Consider the following 23,332-nt stretch of genomic DNA (forward strand, 5'->3'; position numbering starts at 1 on the left):
GGGGCATTATCCGAGCTCAAAATATTTTGCTTTTTCTTGAAAGTGGAAATGCCAATGTAACTAAGAAGACAAGCATCCTTAATGCCTTCAACTTACAATTTTAGGGCTTCTTTAAGTTGTGAATACGAAAACAGAATGCACACATTATAAATTACAAAAGGACTGTTTCCTTAAGTTGCACAAAATCAAGCATATTTTCATCAGCAAAGCACCTATATATACCTCTGCTGGAGGAATGACACACACCTTACCCACCCACTACATCAAGGAAGAATTTTTGATATTGTTTATTTTGGGCAGCAGGATTTAATCCATAGCATAGCTATCTGAAACCTCATAATAGCAATCCTTTCTATGATTGTGCTCTGTGTTGGCATTCAGATCAAATGTCAGTGTTCTTTGATCTTTGACGCTCAGATGTTCTCATTACATGGAACAGAATTCAGCAGGTGTTTGATTGTTTAGCCAGCATTAGGGAAGGTGAGCTGGGATTAAATGGTTATGACACAGCTTTGTTTTAGGCTCGCTGACTCTGGCTGAATTTCGAATAATTGTGTTGCAGCAATAGCAATCTTACTAAGTACAATAGGACTCTGGAAAGCTTGGCTCAGAGCTAATGGACTGCAGCTACCATCTGCAGGATGGAAACTAAATTCCTCTAAAAGAAAACACCCATAAATGTAACTAGCCATCTTGTTGATTAGCTTTCTGGTGGAAAGGATTCCAGTAGCCTCAGTGAACCAGCCCAGTCTTTTTCCCCCCGAAGGCAATTGCGGCTGAACAAACACTTGCTTTTGAATACACATTTGCCTTCTAAGTTCTAACACATACAAAGCCTCTTTTAAAGAAGACACAATCAAATTATGCAAAATGTAGAAAATTGTGTCAACATTTCTCCAACTGTAAATTAAAAGAGGAGAGCATAAGCTCTTGTGCCAGAGCTTATTATAAGGCAACATTTTCTAACCCAGTGCACTTACCATAATCATACATCCAGTTCTATGGGGCTGGAAATTTCAAACTTACATTTTAAAAATTTAAGCAAAATACAATTTTAGCATCAATTCTCAGCATTAGCACACAGTTTTCTATTTTTTTAACATTAAATCTTTGCAAGCACATGCTTTTGTCCCTTTTATCATGTTTATTCATACATGCTAACCACATCACTTGTTATCATGTATAAGTTCTTGGGCTCAATCTCCTGCATCATGTACACACACACACACACACACACACACACACACACTCTACACACTTGATCATTATTAACACTTCCACATTCTTAAATGTGGATGAACCTTTGAACCTTTGGCTTCATGATTTTAAGCTTTAGAGACTTCATTCTTGTCTGAAATTCAGCTACAGGTAAACTTTTAGGTAATTAGGAATAAGCCGTTGCTGCCTTAACCAAAGATGGACTAGTTTTTATAAAGAAAAGAGGATCTAAAACTCTCAGGCAGTTTCCAGGCTTACTTTCCCCATCATTCTCAGGATTTCATCTTGCAGTTCAGAGAAATCCAGAAGCTAGGGTAGACTCGTAGAGAGTGATCAGGGTTCAGCAATGGCTGCTTTCACCTCTGTATAGTTGATTTCTCAACTATTCTTCCTGTGCAGGGCCATCCAAGCAACCTTCTCCTTGAGCAATCAGTTCCTATCTCAGTAAAGACAGGTATTTGGATTCAGCATCCTGTATTCTTGGCTGCTTCAGACTTCAGCATGCACTTTGAGCTGTATGATAGCCAAGCTTCTGTGTTGCTTTAACTCACTGGTTTCCAGTTTGCTGAGTCTGTGAATCTGCCTATAAAACTCCCTACCTTAGTTGCTATGTTATACCAATCTCTCTTTTCTCCTTGAGACACATTGTTATGTATCTGGCTTTAACTTGCTATGCAGCTGAAAGATGATATTGAATTCCGATCTTCCAGACCCCACTTCCTGAGTGCTGGAATTACAGACACATGCCACTCCTTGGTTTAATCAGTGTTGAAATTTAAAACTAGGACTTGGTAGGGTGATTGCCACCCTACGAACTGAGCCATATCAGCAGCACTTGTCATAGCAATCCAGCACCATCTTAGTGTGTGTAACATATATTCTCCATCTCTCCTGATTCTGATAAATTGAAGTATTGCCTCTGTGTTCTAGCCAATGCTTGGGATCCTGCAAATCTGCTAAATTATCCTCAAGAGTCATAGTTGACTTGTTCTTTAAAGTATCTCCTCCTTACCCAAGTGTGCCTACTTAATTATCATAACATGGTCACTGCTGTTAGGATAGTAGACTCCATCTCTGGGTTTACAGTTCCTTAGAGTAGTTGGGACATATGCTCTTGTATGCTTCATATTGGTGAAGAAGTGCCAGGTCCTGGCCTCAAGTCTGTCAGGCTCCTAATGGAATAGAGTAACTTCATTGAGTAACAATAGGTTGGATATGAGAATTGTTCTATTGGAATTGATTACGCTTGCAAACATTTCAAACGTCTGTTTGTACATTCCCACTGATAGGATCTTATTTCCCACCCATCTCTTGAAAATATTCCATTTCTTTGCATGACAAGTTTTACCTGATGTTTATTTCCGTATTTGTATTTACAACTAGATAGAGTCCTACCGTGACATTTTGGTGGAGAGATCAAGGTTGTGTCTTGATCTGTCATGCTTTGCTTTATGTAGATCTGATTAACTGTTTACACCCAGGCAGGTAAGGCAGCTCAAGGCAGGCAGGAGGCTTAAGCTAAAACTATTGGCTTAGTTCCAAATGGTACTTTTCACTCATTTCTTCTACATCTAACTCTTTGAGTCTACTTCTTTCAAAACTTTTTGTTCTGTCATATCAACAACTTATCAATAACTACTTTACAAATAGTTACTACCTCATTAGTATTCAAAGCAATCCTGCAGCCTGAGCAATTTCAGATCCATTTTGAAGATAAGTAAACTAAGATCTAGATATGCTTTGATTCGTTTGCATCCTGATCTTTGGTGTTCATGTTATTTTAAGTGGCTGAGAGTGAGTAGAGAGAGTTATTGAGGAGTCTGGAATGCATGAGGGTTCAGGGACCATTCACTGGGGGACAGACATGACTTCAGGAAGGTTAGATAGGAGGTGGACAGATGTACAGGGAAATCCAGATGCTGAGAGCTTAGTTTTGGATGGCACTGGGAACAACCAGGAGGCAAAATGAAAGAACAATATCCAAGTGTTAATGCTATGTCTGGGATGTCTAGAATGGTGCATCTCTTCAGTTCTCACCTTTTACAGTGTGACTAGATCTCTTATTCTGTGATCTCTTATTCCTGCCTGCCTCAGGAGGCAGGAGTTGGGGGTTGGGAGTGGGAAATAGAAGCACACTTATTTTCTTATTCAGCTCATCTTGGTTTCAGATCAAATTTTCCTTTTTATAGCTGAAAGAAAGTTAAGGATGAACGAACTGGAAAAATATGAATAGTATGTATCAAAGCAAGGCTGTTTATAACTACTATGACTTGCTGACTATATTTGGCCAAAGTCTGTAAGTGGCTGACAAGATCACCTTGTCCATTGCATCTGATTTTGTCTCTGTCTGTTAGTCCTTTCTCTAACCCATACGACTGTTGTCCCTGCTTGGGGAAGGCAGTGGTCACAACACATAGCAGGTTGATGTTCCTGCTTCAGATCCTTACCGGGCATATATGTTCTCTTCCTGAAGTCCACTTCATTTAGGGATAGACAACCAAGCCATAGTGGGGAGATGCAGAGTCCCCCCAAAATCCCCAACCTATTATGTTCTCAAGTGACGTTAAACATTTTTAAGAAGAAAAAGTTTCCCAAACATGATTGCTCCCAGATCTCTTCTGAACACAAATGTCATATTCTAAGCTGGGCTTGAGCTTGGTGTAAACTGGGATGATGACCATTTATAGATGGAAGCGGAAACTGAGTTTTCACATGGATTTCTTACAACCCCTTCAACTAATCTGCTGTGCTTTACCCCGTGGAAACTGCCTGGAGAAATGAGTGAGCGAGTCTAGGTGGATGATAGTAAATAACAGCCAGCAGGAAAAAAAATCCTGAGGAAAATTAATTTTCAGCAGTGGAGGAGAGCAGGGGACGTAGGACTCTGCTGCTCTTGATCCTGATTTATAACACGTCCCCTCTTCACTTACGGTAATGAATCACTGGCTCTCCCTCCTCAGTCTGCTCCGAATTTGACTCCACAGATATAGATGCAAGCACAGGAACTCTCCAGTTAGGATTTTTTTCTTTGCTATGCCTCACTACAGCCTTTCTCAATATTAAAAAATTACCAGAAAATAATTGTTTAGTGATGAAAAATCTATTGTGATCGAAAGGAACATTTATATCAGTTCTAGTTTACTTTTTACTGCTGTGATAAAACACTAACAAAAATAGATTGGGCAAGGGAGAGAGAGTTTTTGGCTTAAGCTTCCGTTTCACAATACATCATTGATGAAAGATAAGGGAAGAACCTGGAGGCAGAAACTGAAACAGGGCCATGGAGGAATACTGCTTACTGGCTTGCTCACCAAGGCTTGCTGAGTCTGCTTTCTCGTACAACCCAGGACCACCTGCCCAAAGGTAACACCACCAACCATGGGCTGGGTCCAGGTAATCATGAAAATTCCCCAGCTCCACTTGCCTACAGGTCAATATGATGACAGCAGTCCTCAGTTGAGGACCCCTGTTCCCAGGTAACTCTAGTGTATATCAAGTTGACAAATTCTAACCAGTATAAAAATATGTATTTTAACAGATGAAAATCATTTGATTATTTTAATTTTATGTTTATAGAATGTGCTACTGGGTTATCATGTTTGGCGGGAAATGCCATGGACTCTTATAGAGTTTTCCTTTCTTTTATTTGCACCCCAGCTTGGTTAACGCTAGCATCTTCTTATCAAAACGTCCTTAGATCTCATTTGTCAAGATCAGAGGTTATGCTTTCAGTGTTCGCATCGTTTCTCAGTGTTGTAGCATCTGACACTGTTGGCTGTTCGAATCTTTCTTGTATACATCTTTCTCCATTGGTCACCATAACAAACATTGTTCTCATGTTCCCACCACTCTGAGACTCCACTGTATTAACATTTCCTCTAGGCTTGGCCCCAAAATTATGTAGCAATTGCCAGGTAGGTGCCAGGAGCCAGGCATGATGGGCGTTGGGCTTGTCTGTCTGTCTGTCTGTCTGTCTGTCTCTTTCTCTCTTCTTCCTCTCTCCTCACTTGTTTCCTTATTTCTCTCTCCACTTTTTCTGTCCTTCTCTGTCCCCTTTCTTTCTCTGCCTTGACTTCCCTCCCCAGATCTCCTTCCTAGGTCCCAAAGAAGCTTCCTTTTATACTGGGTCTGTCATATGGCTGATACGTCAGGGGGATATCTCAGCATGGGTCTGCTAAGGCACCCCCTCCCGCTGCATCATACTGCATTTTATAAAACATATCACTCAGTATCTTTTGAGGTTTTTTTTCCCTACATCTCCATATGGTTTTCTCATTGTTGGGCTGTCACTGTGAGCTCTGCTTAGGTACCTTATCCTATGCCCCTATTCCAATATTGATATCATAATATTGCTATTCCTGTATCAACTATATCTTCAACTAAGATTTATTTTCTGGACTCATAGTCATTTATTGCTTCTAGGTATTTAGCACTTAGACATCTCCTCTTCCTTCTCTTGCTGTTTTAACTTTGACACGACATGAGGATGACAGGGTCTTTCTAGATTGCCAAATCTCTTCATTGTCTCCCTATTTCTTCTGTTAAGACTCAAATTCAGTCCTCTGTTATCTTCTCTTTGGTTTGCTGTTCTGGGGTCCTCTCCATTCTGGTCTTTTTTATTTTTCTATCCATTTTTTCTCATCTTTCACCAAAATGGCTTTATTTATATTTTTTGTTGGCAATAGAATGTATTCATCCCATGTTGGACCCAAACTTACTATGCAGTAAAGGATTCCCTTGAATTGGTGATGTTTCTTCTTTTCAACTCATAAGAGCTGGGACTAAAGATAGGCTTAAGCCATGCTGAGATTAAACACAGAACCTCGTGCGTGCCGAGCAAGCATACTGCCAACTGAGCTATGTCCCAAGACCAAAAGTGGCTTTTGTAATGTACAAATTTGATTAAAGCACTTACATTTAAATCCATCCAATGACTTTTCAACAAGTATTATAAAGCATACCAGGAGCTGGAAAGATGAGAATTGGAGAGTTGGGATGGGAAGTTGTGGGGAGAGTATCTTTAATGATAATGTGTTACAAATTTCAAACTTTCGGAGGGAGCCTGATTTGTCTATTTCACATTGTAACTCATGTATCAAACCCTTATATTTTACACATACACACACACACACAGACACACACACACACACACACACACTCATACACAATTTTCCTTGTCAACTATGCACTACTAGAAAACAATTATAAGGCTGTTTGGTAACTGCTCATTTTCCTGATAACAAAGTCCCAAGTTCAGAACATGAGCCTTAACAGACAGGTAGGTCACTGCTTGCCTTGCAGCATTTTCTTTTTTTCATTTAACTTAGTTATTTATTTTGATAACTACTTAGTATCATCCTTATTGGAGCACATTGCATAACCAAGTCAGCACATTTCACTCCGATGTTCCCAGCCATGCAGATGTCACAGTCTTCTATCTCTCAGTTCTTAATGGGTTTTCATTTTTTTTCCTATTGTAGCCTTGTAAGCTCCCAGTTTCAGGACGTCTACATTTTCCAGTGCTTTCTCATGGATGGTGCATCCTGTTAGGTACACAATCTCCCCCTGCTTCATCTGTGGATGCCTATGTACCTACTCGCCAAGCTTGCCTTCCTCTAAGAAACCTTCGTGAGGTGAAGTCTGTCTTCTGTACAGTCCCATGTTGCCTGAATTTTCCCTACCTTCTTGGTGCTACCCTTGGTTTTTTGAGTTTCCACAGCTTCATGCTCCCTGGGTTACTGTCTGGATTATTTGTGAAAGAGCACTTATGTCTTGCCTTGTGCACAGCACATAGAGACACTCAAGTCTTGGGGTCCAAAGAAGACCCCCACATTGAAATAAATTAAAGGAAGAATAAAACTTATTTGTCAAGTTATAATCTACTTTTAAGCATATACGTCTACTAATAAATTTTGAAAACAGAATCTTTATTCTTTTCAGGCAGATGTCAGAAGTACACTCAGCCAAATGATACCTTTCTTCCTGGTTGTCAGTTCAGTTGATTAACAAATTAATTTTTAAAAATTAATTTATTCACTTTACATCCCAATCACCCCCCCATTCCTCCTCTCCTCCCAGTCCCACCCTTACAAATCTCTTCCTGTTCCATATTCTGATTTCTCTATAAAGCCTATAAATCTTTCGTCTTTTAGAAATCCTTCCCTCCACTACGCCCTCCCTTTCTCCTCAGAGAAATGAAAGTCCCCCTTGGGTACCACCTGACCCTAGGACATCCAGTCACAGAAGGCCTAAGTGCATCCTCTCCCAGTGAGGACTGACCAGGCAGTCCAGTCAGAGGAAGGGACTCTCAATGGCAGGCAACAGAGTCAAAGATAGGCTCTGCTCCAACCAATCCGCTCATAAAACGTTAAATCCAAAATTTGTTCTGCCTACAAGATGAAGCAGAGATTGAGGGAGTGGCAAACCAGTGACTATCCCAACTTGAGACATATCCTATGTAAGAGAGCCAATCTGACACTATTAATAACTATGCTTACAGACAGGAAGTTACAGTTTTCAGAAAATAAAGTTCAAAAAACAGCCTAATCTCACCTACCATGTTGTGTCTAGAGACTGGACTGGGGTGACAGCTGGAGGAGACACATGATTATTGGGGGAACGTGCGTTTTCTTCTAGCTCCAGGTCTGCTTGCACAAGTGTGCTCGTACTGTGGCGCATTTCAGTAACTGCTAATCGCTGCACTGCTCTCACTGACCCCATACCCAGAAAAACTGGCAATCGCATTATCAAGATAAAATTCTGGCAGAATGGAAAAAAAAATATAAAATGTTTGTATACACAATACTTCAAAAATTAACATTTGTTCCGGTCATATCGTCAAAATAAATACTTCAATATGGAAAATATTAGTCCCCAAAGACAAATATGTTTGAAGTGAAAACAAAGTTTCTTTTGGCAGCAATTACCAGGGTGGAGAAAGTGGCGTGAAAGCTACTGAACTATGGCTAACTTTGCTCATGAGCAGACACAGCTTTTTACCTTGTATTGCTTTAATTGCAATACAAAAATTTTAAATTGCAAGAATAAAAATAAAATAATTGTACCAGAAATACAAAAATTGGAGTTTTACATTGTTGTTTTTAATGTCCCAACTGTTGTAAAATGTCTGCCCCATAATATTATATATATATGTGTATATACACATATATATATATATGAAGATTGGGGAAGGTGTAGTGGGAAATGAATATGATAAAAATACAAGCTACAGTTGTATGAACTCTCAAAGGCTAAATGTATTCAAAATGCATTTGGTTTTTTCCATCTTCCACCATTATCAATAAGTTATTTTCTTTGAATATATCTATAATATCTGTATCTCTTTCTCTCCATCTATCTTTCTATTTATCTATCTATCTATCTATCTATCTATCTATCATCTATCTATCTATCTATCATCTGTCTATCTATTTCTGTATATATATGAGTGGATACCGTGTATTAGATGCTATTTGAAATATATCTGATCAATCTTGTCATGTGGAAGCACAAGGAATATTTTTAATATCTGATTAAATGGGAAATTACATATTCTTATTATCTTAGATACACTGTGTGGTTGAATGCCTAATGGGAAGAAATCTCTATCAACATTTTATTGTATCACTTTACAAGGTCTCTTTAGGTTATTGTATATTTTCTAAGTGATTTTGTGAAGTAACAAATCATTTATGATAACGGCATTTAGTTTTAAAAAGAGACTTGAAATTTATTAAGGTTTAGAAAACAACTTAAAATTTTCTCCTCCCCCATTACATTTAGGGCAAACATTGAAATCAAAGTATTATTCTCTCTGAGAGTAGTTATATATTAACCTGCTGTCAAGAAACCTTAGAACATATTAGCTTTTAGGGAAAAACACTTCCAATTCATATTTTGTACTTTTAAGTAATATATTCTTACTATGACTCTAAAACCTGTCTAAACCACCATTAACATTTTAAAAGAAACTTCTCTAGTTCTTACCAAACAGAAATAAATAACATCTGACAACCGCATTAGGGAGCATAAACATAAAATTACCCGTTATTAAAAACTGAGCACATTTTTCTCGAAGAAATATATGACTCAGCTATAAAATAGTATGTTTGCCATTCACGCTAATGTTTCTACATTATGTTCAATCTTCTAAAAAGCTGACATGGAAAATAATGGTGTAATAAACTAATTCATCATAATGTGCAAAAGAAACTGCTGGAATAAATTGTAATAACCTTTCAAAAACTAGCAGCTTTTAAAAATATTAATTTCTACTCCAGATAATTGGAAAAGACACCTGGGTGGGTGGGCAATATTTTTTATAGGATTGCTCTGTCAGGGGCTTGTGATTGTCTCAGGACTCAGCACTGATCATTTAGCACTAACTGACAGCAAATCTTGCAAATGGGTCTTCCTAGATGGTGTTTGCCATAAATTACCAAACTCAACTCCCCTCAAGGTCAGCTGCACGAAAGGGCAGGTATGAAACGGCCTTTGTGGAGACCTAGAGTGGTCCTCAGGTTTCTCATAAATGGACAATAGTTGTGTTGGTTGCCATAAAATCAACTTAATGGACTGACGACATAAATTACCATCAAACTTTGACAACATTCCTCTTTCTGAGAGAATAGACACATGCTTTTATATCAAAGCCGGAGAAAATGGATAACAATATGTTAGCATTTTTATTATAATCATAAATATTTTAACAATGTTAAGTGGGAAATGAATTAATACTAGGAGGTACAATTTGCTTTACCTGATGCATTTAAAACAGTACCTAAGTGACACTGGCTTTCTGCCTGTGTGTAGGTCTCAAGGAAAGTTCCATTGACCTGACAACCTTTCTCCTGAACACAAACAACTAGAGCTAATAATCTGAGCTTTCTACTCTATTTTATCCATGTGATCTACGAGGCTTGGAAGAAAAAGCTAGATGCCTGAATCCTCACTACCTCAACTAAGCCATTGATTTGCCTGTCCTAGGATTCTTGCTTCCCATCTGTACAAGTAAAATAAATGTCACACTGAGCCATCGTGAAAGCAATTGAATTAACCTGGAGAAGGTATTGTGAAACCCTCTTCTTGGGTAGAATACCATATTGATGCATTTATAAAGATAGGCTACTCTACTTTTAATTCATAATTTTAAAAACTCAATTGGTAGAAAATATAACAGTTAAACTAAAAAAGCAGGAATTTGGATGTAAATGAAATATCACTATTTAGGTTAGTTTTCTTTGTTCATCTAATTTCTGGCATCCTGCAACTCTAATTATTCAAGGATATTGTGCTAGAATAAAGGCTAACTTCTCATATCAGCCAGTTTTATGAGTATTCATTTTCTCTTAAAATGCAGAAATTTAACTGAATATTTTGCCAAAATAAATGATGCATTGAATTAAGGTATCTTTCAAGGTAGAACTTCCTATTTTGATTACTATAAATAATGTTTCAGTAACCATATATACATTGTAAAGACTACAAGTCCCCACACAGAATGTACTTCCTAGCTAGTCACAGGGCTGCTGATCTTCCTTTGTGCCATCCTGCCTATTTATTTCTTTCATTCTGTTCCTATTGCCACTTCTATTCAGAACCTCATCACCTTAGACCTGAATTATTATGGCAGCTTTGTTGTTCTGTTCTCTTTCTACCAATCCATCCTGCCTTATCTTGCCAAATTAATCTTTTTAAAAGCATTACTTTAATTACACCACCCCTCTGCTCAAAAATTTTCAATAACTGCCATCACATGGGGGCCAAAGGCCAGAGTCTTTAGGGAGAATAAAGGCTGTGGATGTCTGACTTCATTTCCCCTTCCAGATGTGTTTTCTGAAGTTTCCCTGCACAGAACTTAAGGACAAGGCTTTTGTTGTCTCCCAACATCTAAAAGAACCTCTCTGGCCTGTGTCTTCAGGCTCTTTTCAGATGTAGGAGAGGACTTGTAAACCTTGTCAACCCAAAGCCCTCCTAGTCAGGAACTTGGAGTACTTTGCTTGTTTTGTTGCTTGTTATTAAACTTTAATTTCTTTCACTATTGTACTATTACAGAATTTTGTGTCATGTGATTGTTCACTAATTAATTTTCATAGCTCTTGAAAGGCAGGGTTTTTTGTGTTCTCATTATCTACCAATGACCCCAGCATGGAGTCAGGAAACAGCGGCAGCCATTAGACACTTGTGAAATGAATGAATGAATGCAGAGGGCTGCCTAGGTATCTTGTATGGTCAGGATGGGAGTCACTGAGTTATGTCACATTGTAACTTCAGATGTTTCAGGATGACAGTTTATACCTGTGAGCCAGTTTCCCTGAGTTTAAGAAACTTTATTTTATGGTTTTGGTTATTTGTGAAACTCTACATGACGAAGGACAAGCTGAGCCCATGGATATGTAAACTTAAAATCTAACTTTGGCGTAAATATGGGCAGCATTAAAATCAACAAAAACTAGTGTATAGTAATTGAATAAACAGCAACTTTGTGATAGTTTCCTGTTACCACAAAACTCATTCACTTCTGAATAAAGCTGAAATCAATGAAGGAATAAAGCTGAAATCATTGAAGGAATAGATTAAGAAGAAAAGGTAAGACTGACTTAGTCTGAAGACTTTATTTAGATCAAAATATTCTATAACAGACAGAATAACTGGTATAGATCAGCAAGAGCTGATTGCCATCAGAGCTATTCTTTTCTAGGTATATTTTCTTGTATCCATAATTCAATGTCCTTAAACCTCAATATTCTCTAAGGCAAACAAGACTCATATGAACTTCGAATTCATCTGGAAAAAATAAGATGAATGGACCTCTTTGAGTTATTAGGATGATAAGATTTAAATCTCTGTGGAAATCAGCACCTGGCATATTAATAAATGATAGCTATTATTAATTACTGTTTTTGTTTTGGTTATGTCTCTTCTCACTCATTACCACTCAACTTACCTAAAAGTTAAAGTGCAAGGGTACTACTAGAGTTAGATAGGTGTGTGTTGGCTTTAGTATTTATTATCTTATTATTTATTAAACTACCTAAGCCTCAATTTCCCTAGGTGCCTAATATGGTGAACTATCTTCATGCCGTAATTGAACACACACACACACACACCAAGAATCAGAAAACATTTATAAGTGCCCAGCATTGTGCTTGCTAGTTTCATGTCAGCTTTCTATAGCGAAAGTCATCAATTGAGGAAATGACTCTCCCCTCCAGTCTTGCCTATAAGTAAGCCTCTGGTGCCTTGTCTTGATTGATAATTGAGGTGTGAGGGATCATTTCACTGTGGGTGGTACAATCCCTAAGGTCTTAGATTTTATAAGAAAGCAAGCTGAGAAACTCATAAGGTGCAAGTCAGTCAGCAGCACTCCTCCATAGCCTCTGCTTCAATTATTTCTTCCAGGTTCTTGTCTTAAGTTCCTGCCCTGATATCTCTCAACAAGGAATATGACTTGAGAGATGTAAGATGAAATAACACCCCCCAAGTTGATTTTGGTCCTGGTGTTTTACCACAGCAATAGAAACCCCACTAAAACAAACACAAAACAGGAACCCCATGAGTAGCAAACATAAAGCCTGAGTATTTTCACACAATGATGTCCTATTGTGCGTAGAAGAACATATGCTTAGGAACACTAAGCAAAAGACAGAAACTTTTTTCCATTGTGTCTTACTACTTTGCAGTAGTACCATAAACTGGCATTATAAACATCTTACTTTTTAAAAGGGGGATAGCATTTGTATAGATACAGTTTACAAAACACTTTGTAACTGGGGACTACATCCCCCAATATGCCACAATTAGTCCCTTGCTGTCATCTTTCTGTAATCATTATCCTTGCATCCCGTCCTTTCATCAAGATGCTTAGTGACAGTAATGATCAATGCCCCCTCCAAAGGAGGCTATTTAGGACCTCAGATGCATTGCTGCCATCATAAGCTTATATTTTTAGAAATACTTGACAGTCAGAATTGGACAGATGGGATTGAACAATTGATCGCAGACTCTCCCTCTTAGCAGTAGATCTCAGAAGCAGAGCCTCCTCTGGGCAGGCTTTTACAGTGGACACATAAAGATGCTTTTCTCATTTCTCTTTAATTACTAAGATACTGGTGAAGGTATACTTGAGGTTACCTGTTCTCATGCAGGCTAAAATATGGCTTTGTAAAACAATCTAGTAGCTGGCATCTGAAACAATGGACAAACAAAAGAGTACAAAGAAACAATGGTGACTCTCTTAAACCTACATTAAATCTTTATGCCGCGTGCTGAGTTTAATGCGCTATTATCTTAATTCAGTAGGAATGCAATTAAGTGCTAAGAAACAGAAAGCACCTCCCAGTTTTCCGAGATTGAGATGTTTTTAGTATCAGAATAATTAAAGCTTGTACTTAAAAATTCAGTAAATATATTCACTTTCCAACAGTATCTATAAGGTCAAAACCCAGACTAACACAGTAAAAGATCTCAGGGTGTTCCAGGCATGCTGGGTGGTATACATGTAATACTAAAACTATGTGTTTACAGGTCGTATTACTCATGAAGTTTCAAATGGATAGTTTGCCAAACAACCAGTCCTTAAATGAGACTCCACATGCAATAGTCTTGAGTTCCATTTTTTAACCCATTGATTTAGATTGGTTAAACACTGAGCGAGATGCAGAGGAATGAAAACACCTGCAGATATTTCTCATTACACTTAAAAAATACAAGTCTGTGGTTAAGCATCCTTGAAGTTGCAGTTGAGTTCTTCCTGTTCTACAAGGAGCTAAGGTACTAGGAGGATTTAGTGAGTCAGAACACAGGGAGGTCACTCCCTTTAAAAGGCCTCATCTTGTTATAGTGTCATTAGTATTGTGATTTTGATAGCCTTCTCTCATGGGCTTTTAAGTGGAACTCAAAGGAAGATCTGTTTTTCCACGATTTGTCATGGGAAGGTCACAAACTTATGAACATGTCACCTGTTTCATAAAAGACTTTTTTTTTTTTACACAAAATACAATAAAAATAGCAAGTCAGAGATCAGTCAGGACTGCTAACTTTTCCCATTCAGCATCACTGAAGTATACTTGGATTTCTCTCACTGTAATAAAAGTCTACTTTTTGTGTCTGCTGCTGAATTCTTGCCATATCAGACCAATGATACTTTGGCCAGTTCTCAGTTTATTGATTATGGCCATGTAGTTGCATTTTAAAACATGAATTATCAGACAAAACTCCACTAAATATTGTAGATATTTGACATTTAAGCACTGATAACTGCATAGCATTGAATCAGCACTGGTACTGGCCCGTTACTATGTCTGCTCCCAGAATCTATACACAGTGTGCTGTTTCAATATTTTTGTCTTCGTTTTCTTTTACCATATCTTGTGTTTATATCTTGACCACTGCCTCCCATGAGTTTGAATAATTTGTAAACTTCTTAACCCCATCAGTATTTATGTTTCTCTAACTCACAGCTATTTGGCCATTCTACTTTAAATCTTTCTCCCTATTTTACCTTATTTAGTCTTGGGAGTAATCCAACAATATGCATAGCATTTGTCTTTTATTTCTCTTAGTAGAGTGTGTCCCCTCAAGACTGTGCTGAGGCTTGCTCTCAGTAGGTAGGTCTCATCACTTTGAAGTGAATAAATTATATAAATTTTCACTCAACCAAGACTGAATCCTTCAGTGGGTTAAGGTATGATATAATTGTTGGAACATGTTAAAGAGTAAAAAGTAGAGACAAGCTGGAGAAAGTAGGTAGTGAAAATGTATCTTTAAAGGATTCATCTTATCCTGGACCCATCCTCCCATACTTTATTTTCTGCCTGCCATGAGCTTCTAAATGTTTCCTCACCAAGCCCTTCTGCCATAGTAGTCTCCACATGCTCGGAAACATGGAGCCAACTGACCATGGCCCATGATCACTGAGAATGTGACCCAAAATCAAACTTTCTTTTTGAAGTTGCTTATGTCTAGTATCTGTCATAGTGATGAAATCATAGCAATACTCTTCTTATCCCCACTCTTGGAAATGAGAAAATTAAAGACTAGAATGTTTTATCATATATCCTTAACATGGTCCACCAAATAGAAATTGTCTGAGTAAGTGATCAAACATCTTTCAAATTTATCTGTTCTTAATCTGTTCACCTTCTCTAAAGACAAGCAAAGAGTTATTTGGGAGTGTATTTTAGCTAGTTCAGACATCAAAGACAAAGGTTTTCTATAGTCAAATAAATAATGATAGGGTTCAGCAAGGTAGAAATGGGAATATTGAAATTAGAGAGTGGGAGGAGATTGGCAATTATATTGTAGAATGTTTTAAAAGCTCAAAAGACCAGGGAAGACCTCATGTTCAAAACCCATTGAGAGGTTCTGAATAGATGCTTCTGTGTGCAGGCAAGCAAATGCTGAGGTGCCTTCAGAGTGTTGGTGAGGCAGCAGGTGTGGATGACCATATGTGGTTGGAAGTTAAGAAGGTTAGAGGGAGGACCTCCATACACATACCTACATTCAGACACACCTCAGTTACTCCAGAGAGGACTATCTGGCTCGTGGTTGTCTCATGGCTTCGCCTCACCTTCTAGTTGTCCTCTTCCTCCTTGTGAGCACCTGGAAAATGAAAATGAATATTACAGTTAGATTTTTAAATCCTTTTCCTTAATAGCTGTGTTTAAACACACACACACACACACACACACAAGCACACACACATATTTGTGGAAAGAGACATACTCTTGATGATAGACATTTCTGCCATGGTCATTCTAGTTCTTTTTTTATAAAACAATTTATTGATAAGAGCCATAAATCACAATGTGCAGTTTAACCCTAGAATACAATATATGACCACTCATTCTACTTGATCAGGTGGTGGGGTTAAACATGGGAGACATCCACATGCACTCCAAATAATCTCCTTAAGGGGAACTAAGTTTCTTATCTGGAGTCTGAGGCTTTGACTGAGCATGGCTAAATGTATTCTCTTTAAAAAATGCTACATTTCCTGCATGTCTATGATGACCTTTTTGTGAGCACAGATGACTCTCCATATCAATCACTCTTACCTTTGGCTACAGGCTACCAGGAGACTGAGGAATTTTCTAGCTAACGTAGTGAACGTTTGAATTTAAGACTAAAGTGTTGTATGAGAGAGACTGCAAAAAAGACATATATGGCTTAGACTATACTTGAACAACCTTCTGAGGGTGACAACTATCATATCTGGTTACTACTTTGAGCCTGCATGCCCTATACATTGTACAAAATTAACACATCATTATAACTAACATAGATAAATAATAGTGAACACTAAGATCCAAAGTGGCCCCCAAACCCATCTTCATTTGAATACATGATATGCACATTCACATATATTTGAAATACAAAGCAAACACACATCCAGACACACACACACACACACACACACACACACACACACACACCATTTATAAATTCTTTTTGATTGTTTTTATTCAATTAATTGTGAGCTTCTTATAACATATATTGTTCATACTTACTTCCTGTTCCCTCTACTCTTCCCAGATCCAGGCTCCTTTCTCTATCTATCCAACTTTGTGCCCTATTTTTACAAAATATCCTTAAAGACAAACTTAGACTACCCAAATTTTTGTATGTGTGGTCTTCTATTCGAGGGTGGTCAGCTTACCTGGCTACACTCTTAGAGAATACTGTCCTTCCTTCTCCTAGCAGGTTGCAATTGACAATAGGAGCCTACAGTTAAATACATAGGTTGTTTTAAGAAAATCCAATGGTCTAAGAAAACAAACTACATACTTGAATAATATTATCAATGGAACTTATAGAATTTATTTACTGATTAATACATTGTCATAAATGATTGACAATTCTACTTGAGTTCTTTTCAACCTTCTGCCACACAATCTCAGTGGAGGCTAGAATTCTAAAGAAATCTATGAAGAAAAGGTGAACTCAGTTACTTTGGGGCATTTCACATGTCTGCTCTGCCTACTCAATAGACAGAAAACTAGTCTTGGTGCTTGTGAGAACTTGGCATGCTACCAGGCCTGCTGACCTCAGCAAGTAACAAAACAAAACTCCAGCTACTCAGCTTCTCATTTTGTTTAATAAGCTAGAATTATTTTTCAAAGATCTCAGATAAACAGAAATAATTATAATTATGAATAATTAAAATGCTAAACTGAAGAGGGCTCTCAACATTCGTTGCCTCGTGAGCTGATCCCCGGAGGGCAACATCATCAATTAGTTCAGTTTTACAACAAAAGATAAATGTGACAATCAGTGATTGCAGGTAGTCAGTTCAAGCAAGAAAGCAAGTTAATCCATTGTAAAGTCACCTTCTCTCAATTCGTGGGTGCCCTACTCTCTTTGGTGTTCAAGGTCTGTTCTAATTCTAGAATACAGAAAAGCATCAGGGAGCAGAAGGAAGAAGAATTCTGCCATAGAAGATGTGAGTGGATGCATACCAAATTCATCAGTTATTCCTACTGGACATTGGAGAAGGCAATTGGTAAATAAAGTGTGTGACTTTGAAAGCTAGCCCTGGGCTGAGACAATGGTTGAGATGAAAGCATATGCTGTGTAGACGTGAGGACCTGGGTTGGATCTCTGCAATTTGCATACCCTGGACACAGTTGCATGGGAGGCAGAGACAAGAGCATCTCCAGGAACTCACAGGTCAGTCAGCCCTGAGTACACAGCAATGCATCACAAAGTGACCCTGTCTCAAACAAGGAAGAAGGTGAGGACAAACATGACAAGTTGTCCCCTTGCTTCTACACACATATCATAGGACATGTGCGCCTGCACTCACATGTACACATGACACACATATATTAGATAAAAGAAAGTTCTTTCAAGGATATTTCATAAATTCCATGAATATATTTACTTAATTCACAACCTGTCTTTGATGCTGCAAAGCTAGATCTTTCTATGTAGTTCAGACTGACTAGCCTCAAAATAATAGTCTTTCTACCTCGACTCAAGTTCTGAAATTCCAGTCACTATGTTCTGCACTATAGCATTTATTGTTAGTTTATGCTAGATGGTTGCTAAATTGCATCGTTAAGAACTAGCAGAGTAGAAATAACTACATATAGATATATTTATATAGCTTCTCAAACATAACGTTAGAGCAATGTATGCCTATATTTTATTAAATTAAGTGAGGTTTTTTTGGTGTGTGCTATTCCTCATTATTCTTCAACTGTAAACAAATTTTCTTTAAGAAATTAAATCTAAATTATTTTAATATTTTTATTCAGAACTCTTTCTATAAATGTATATACGGACACTCACACTTTTAGCAAAATGTATCCATTTTCTTTTTGTAATATTAAGTGGTTTTATTACTGAAATTTTTCTTAACTATAATGGGATGAAAATAAATTTTCAATTGTAAGCACATTAGCAAGTAGAAAATGAAAGTTTACATCGAAGTCTCCAGTAAACATATGTCTTCATTCAGGTTCAACATACGATTTGGCCGCCATGACCCTGCAAAGACTATCATTTACTGGATGTCACATTGAAGAGACACCTTAAACCATTTACTCAGTAGAGAAAAAACTCATCAGACAAGTGGTGCCCATAGCTTCTGAACAATAAACCTGAAATTATTGATTCTGCCTTTAGTGATTAGTTGTCTATGCCTTGTATTTAACTGAAATGGTTACTTAGATATCTAAAGATGTGAAACTTACACACAATTGGCTAAAGTTTGTTGCTACCGTGTCAGCCATTTTGAAACTCATTAGTTTATAGGAACATTCAAAGAAAGGCTATGAAATGTAATAGTGAATGGTTCAGAATCAATCTGTATCCTTTGTTGATTTCATCTGTGTTCACTCACATTTTCATTAGCTGTGACTGGGGATCGTCAGCACAGCTATTGTGTAAGAGAGTCAAATGCTGGCATGACCTTGATGCACTATTTAGCATATATACTATAACACTGTAGGCAGTCTATGACTACAAAGAAAACTATGCCAACTATTAAAAGGCTGTCAGCTTTAGAAATTAATTTGGTCTTAATACATTGAGGAGGACATGCTGGCCTTAGCAAATGATTCATAAGAGCAGTGTAACCAGAAAGTAGTTTCAGGAACATTATTTTTTTATAGGGCCTTCCCTGGAGTGTAGTTAATATATGTGGTATCACTCCATTGAAGAAAACTGATTCAACATCTGCTGGCATTTATCAATTGCAAATAGCTACTTGGCCAGGCCTGGGACTTTGTGCCTTCTTTCCCTTATCCACACTGGGACTTTTTCTAGTGTGAGCTTGAACAAATTTTGAATTTAAGTTATGTAAACAAACAGCATGATCACATACTGGGGAAGTAGGAGTATGTAAGCCATTAGGCAGGACAAGTTTTCTTGTCAATAAACTGTGAGAATCATCTAAGCACCCCAGGAGCCAGCTGGAAGGGGTTTCCTGCTGCGCTCAACCACAGTTACTACTGAGTTGAGAATAAAAATCTGTAAAGCCGTGTGCACTTGGCTGTTATGGCTCTTGGTACTGTGTGTTAGGTTCTGAATATGACTAGAGCACTGAGTTAAATACGTAATGAGGTCATATTAGGACTATTTTCTAGATGATGGGTCAAAGCGTCAAAGCTTGGAGGTGCCAAGGCATTCCTTTTACCTTTAGAAATCAGTAAGGCGTGGAGGAAGGAGTCAAAATCTCACTCCAGAGTTTACTGGCCCCAGGCTCTACTTCAAAGGGCTTGTCAAGCACTCTCAATCTTAGGGTCCTAAGAACTAACATCACCACCTCTTTCATGTTTGCAGCCTCCTCTACTGAAAAATGTTTCTCATTTGCTATGATATTGTAAGTTAAAGAAGATTAAAGGTAGCAAATTTGTTTTGAGTATTAACAACTAAGGTTTGATATTACAATATTCTTAGTATTCTCTTGTTTTAATTCAATTGCTATTGTCATTATAATACACTGATCAAAAACAAGTTGCAGACGAATAAGTTTATTTCAGCTCACAGGTTACAGTCCAAAACGGATTCAACTGAACCTGGACGCAGGGACTGAAGAAGAGACTGTGGAGGAGTATTGCCTACTGGCTGGCTTCCAGAACCACACTTAACTTCTTTTCTTAGAGCCTCCAGGACCCTGTAGGCTGGGCATTCCCACGTCATTCGGTAATCAATAAGATGCCACACAGACGTGTCCATAGAGTGATCTCAGTTGAAATTCCTTTTTCCAGGTTTCAAGTTGACAACCATCAAGGAATGCCATCCCAAGACTACCCTAAGTCAAATTTCACCCACAAACACATCACTTAAAGTCATAACCTTTCCTTGTCCCCAAGATTTCATGATAATATAATTATATAAAACAAACTCATTTAAGAATTTCAATAATTTAAAAGCTTTACATTCTCTTTAAAATTCTGATAAAGGGACTGGACTGTGGTGGTTTGAAGGAGAAATGTCCCCTGTAGGCTCACATTTGTGAACCCTTGGTTTGCACTTGGTGGCGCTGTTTTGGGGATGATATACAAGCTTTGTTACGTTCAGCCTTGGTGCAGGAAGTGCATTCCCTGCAGCTGGCTTTGAGAGTTTAATCATGGTCACATTCCACATCTAGTTTGCTCTCCCTACTTTGGGTTTGCAGTTAAAAATGTGATCTCAGAGCTTCCTGAGCCTGCCTCCATCCCTGCTGCTTGCTGCTGGGATTCCCCTGCCATGATGGACTTGTACTCCCCAGGAACAGTAAGCCAAAATAAAAGCTTTCTTCTCTGAGTTGCATTTAGTCACAGTAATTTTTATCCCAGCAACTGAAAAGTGAGACATATGCCTCTTCCTGCCAGTTTCCATAGAATTTTCTAATATTTTACTAAAACCTGAGTTTTTATAGCTGAGGGTAGGAAAATTTGTTCTCATCCTTCTATGGAAGTAGTTAAGGCCTTTGCACAATCCATACCTCTACCAATAACACTTTGGGGGATGTTAATTGAGAGCAGGCAGCAGTCAAGTGGCTGAAATCTTTGTCACTTGGACTGTTCTGTGGCATTGCAGGGTATTTTTGAACTCAACTGAATCTCAAAGATCTCAGACACCATCCATTTCTGTTGCTTCCCTTTGTTCCCTCTGCTTCCTACCTGGGCCTGTTCTTTGCATAGAATGTGGATAGCAGGTAGAAATTACCCTCCTAAGTAGAGGAGAGCTTATTCTGTTGAGGTCAGTGACAGTAAACTATTGATTTTCAGCTTAACATTTCAAATATCAGACATTATCTTAACTCTGGATATCTTTAGGAGATTCAGAGCATTGGAACCATAACAGAGGAACTGCAACAGGGGACCTCTGAGGACACGAGACTGACATGCAGGCATACCTGTTTTATTAATCTTGCTAAGGTCTTTACCATCCATCCTCCCAGTCTTTTCTGGCTACCATCTTACCAGAGACTATACGATTTTTAAACGACTAGAACAGAACACTTCTGGAGAGCACAGGTGGAGATTTTAATTCTGTACTTCATGGAGAGTCAGTGATGTTGGCTGCAACGGATGTTCCTAACAGATAAAGGTGTGGTCACTTTTTATAACATTATAGAGCCCACTGGTAGACAACAGTATCCTCACCATGCTATTGCAAGTGTTAGCAAGTCTGAAGAAAGTCCATTTGGAAGAGAGCCAGGGCTAGTTTTATTTAACATCAAATTAGTGTTATCATGAAATAAAACTGGTAATTCTTTGCGGAGACAGGGTTTTGGAGTCTAACAAAACCTAGTAAAGTGTAGACAAAGCTGACTGTGGTGACCAGCAGTGAGATCAGGCATTTTGTAGTCTTCTGTGTTTGCTTTGGAATGTTAAACAGGTCGGATTCTTTTTAAAATAAAACATTTCATTCAGAACATTCTCCCATGAAAGCTCTCTTTGACAAAGTGTCATTTTTTTTGATATATTAGTACATGTCTGCCTACATTTTATATTCAAAGACAGCAAGCAATGTTTGAACAACTTTTGACAAGCCCGGGGATTTAAAGCACCATAGAGGCGACTCTTTTAATGTGGTTCTATAGCCCGTTTTGTTTTCTGTGATGTACTTTAGGGCAAGCTATGACATTTTCAATTACATCAACTTATGTTTGAAAAAGTATAGAGAAATTAGAGGTGAGCAACAAGAGGGGCAAAGTCACCTCACCAGCCAAACAATTTTTAAGCACAAAATTCTGATATTTGTTGAGAAAGAGAGCCATAGGCATGAATGAATGAATGAATGATGAATGAGTAGAAAAAAATAAGTCAAAGATATTTCTAGTAAAACATCCAGGGAATCAGGAATTTCAGCTACCTCTTAAATACAGCTATCTACTAAACTATACATTGTCCTCTACTCATTCCTACTAAAAGCCCCAGAAGGAACCTCACAAGTACCCCAAACCAACACTCACAGGGTCTATCACTCCAAATGTCCCTCCTGTGTCCTCCTTTGGTGAACCTATAGAATGGACATCCTGATTATGTCCCAGCCACATCTATCTGCATGGCATCTGTCCCTGCTCATCCAGATGCCATGCTTCCTCTCACTTCTTGACCGTGCTAGGCTCTTTCTCCACCAAGATCAGTCAGCTGATCCACAGATGGCTTTTCACTTGTTTGGTGGCAGCTGGATGCCACTTGCTTTCAGAAAGATTTCTCTGTCCATTTTTTCACCTAGTGTTCCTTTTGTAGATCTTCACCATTCAATTCTTGTCTATCAAAGTTCCTATAATACGATGACACAATTGCTTCTTTTCAAGGACACATCTTCAACAAGCTCCATGATAGCTGATGATTTTGATCTTTCCTATATTGTTTATAACTGCTTTTGAGTTATTTCAAAAAACTTTGTTTTGAGGACTAATGAAGCATTGGAAGGAGGGTTTATGAATGAGATGCATTTTTATGGTTCTTCCCTTTTCAATGATAGTACAGATGGCTAAATATAACCACATTAAGAGGTAGATTACTTTGGCTTTTACATGTTAACATTTCCATTTGTCCATTTCATTTAGCTAGCAATATGTTTTACATTTTAGTCCATGTGCAATTTCATAGCCACACCCTTCTTCAATTAATAGCTCAAGTGGGATGATCTGAGCATGAGGGCTATTACC

The 23,332-nt window shown here is 38.1% G+C and overlaps 1 protein-coding gene across 3 annotated transcripts in view; it reads right to left on the reverse strand.

The window, feature by feature from the left end:
• The window catches only part of Hs3st5 (heparan sulfate-glucosamine 3-sulfotransferase 5), a 275,974-nt gene that overhangs the window by 93,790 nt on the left and 158,852 nt on the right, over positions 1-23,332 (reverse strand). For 2 of the 3 annotated variants that reach the window (XM_028769015.1, XM_028769014.1), the window contains one exon: positions 15,715-15,819. The exons of the other annotated variant lie outside the window; for it this stretch is intronic. The gene's annotated coding sequence lies outside the window, so the exon portion shown is untranslated. The remainder of the gene's footprint in view (positions 1-15,714; positions 15,820-23,332) is intronic. 3 annotated transcript variants of the gene reach the window in all.

This window comes from Grammomys surdaster, unplaced genomic scaffold (genome assembly GCF_004785775.1).
Source record: "Grammomys surdaster isolate TR1022 unplaced genomic scaffold, NIH_TR_1.0 190, whole genome shotgun sequence".
Lineage (NCBI taxonomy): Eukaryota > Metazoa > Chordata > Mammalia > Rodentia > Muridae > Grammomys > Grammomys surdaster.